The sequence below is a fragment of the Octodon degus genome, unplaced genomic scaffold, assembly GCF_000260255.1.
Source record: "Octodon degus isolate 3935 unplaced genomic scaffold, OctDeg1.0 scaffold00144, whole genome shotgun sequence".
Lineage (NCBI taxonomy): Eukaryota > Metazoa > Chordata > Mammalia > Rodentia > Octodontidae > Octodon > Octodon degus.
Genome location: NW_004524720.1, coordinates 1579823 through 1581448, shown reverse-complemented (window position 1 = coordinate 1581448; position 1626 = coordinate 1579823).

Genomic DNA, 1626 nt, shown 5'->3' with positions numbered 1-1626 from the left:
CACTGAGCCATCTCCTCAGCCCCTTGTGGTGCATTGTTTTGTGTTGTTTTGTTTTGTTGGATGAAGTACTGGAGATTCAATCCATAGCCTTTGCAAAGATCGACATTTCCACCCCCCTCCCCTTTTTTTTGTGTACCGGGGATTGAACTCAGGCCCTTGCACTTTCCAGGGAAGCACTTATTCCACTGAGCCATATCCCCAGCCCCATCCATCCCTTCTTTTTATTTAGAGACAGTCTTGATAAATTACTAAATTGCCCAGATTGAGCTTGAATTTGTGATCCTCCTTCCTCCACCTCTCAGAGTGCTGGGATTATAAGCATGAACCACTGTTTTAGCTTAAATATGGGGTTTGGGGAGTGACTAAATTATGGATGTGTGATATTGGATCATTTCACTGATTAGTTGAGCATGGTTCTGTCCATGGATGATGGTTTACTGAAGGAGGATCCATCGGGACATGGATGGCACCAACCAGTAAGCTTGTAGCCTGGATGAAATAAAAAGGGAAAGGCAGACTCATTGCTTCCTGCCTGCCATGCCATGGGCTGTTTCTCCTCCGTGAGAGAAGCCAGGCCATACCTCCCTGCCTGGGAGCCAGCTAACTCTGGACTGAAGAAACCTCTACAGACTATGAGCTAAAACAAATCTTTCCTCCTTTAACTTGTGGGTGTCAGGTATTTTGTCCTAGCAATGAGAAAGTAACCAAGACAACTTACCATTTTTTTTAAATTTTATTTATTTGTGTGTGTGTGTGTGTGTGTGTGTGTGTGGCCAGCTCAGCCCACCAGGGGGCGGGGCTGGCTGGTTGAACCGCGGTCCCTGTTGTTTGCTAAGCTTGTTCTAAGTAGGTGCTCTAGACCACTGAGCCATCCCACCAGCCCAAGACAACTTACCATTGCCTGGTAAGTTGTTTTTTTTTTTTTGCCTGGTAAGTTTTGTTTTTGTTTTTTGTTGGCCAGCTTAGCCCACCCAGGGGGCAGGGCTGGCGCAGCATGTGGGTTCGGGATCATACTGTGGTCCCTGCGCATTTGCCTAAGCTTGCCTAAGAGGGTGATTTAGACCTCTAAACTATCTCGACAGCCCAGTGCTAAGTTTTAAGAGAGTCTGTTTCAGAGAAACTGTAGCTCTGCCCAGCTCTCCGGAGGCTGAGGCAGGAGGATCGATGCAAATTCAAGACCAGCCTGGAATTCAAATTGAGCTCAAGGCTAGTCTGAACTGCAGAAAGGAAGGAAGGAAGGAGGAAGGAAGAAGGAAAGAAGGAACTAGCTCTGCTATGCCAATAGCAGGTCTTTCAACTATCCCATCATTTCATCCTGCTCAGTGTCAGAAATCCTTTAAGTCAGAGAAATTAACCTGAGCTTTCACACACCAGACTAGGAATGGTTGGATTGATGCCCTCTAGTCCCTGGGAGCCCCAGATCCCACCTCAGGGCCATGGTCTTTTTTCTCTTCTCACTTGCCTGCCTGGGTCACGCTGGGTGACAGCCACACGGATACAGGTTCCCGAGTCCAGTTCTCCCTTGGTCCTTTGCTCCAGCAGCAGGGAGACGCTTCCCTGCCTGTCTCCTCACTTGTGAAGCAGGGACACCCATCCAAGCATGGGCGAGACGCGGAGCTGGGCAAG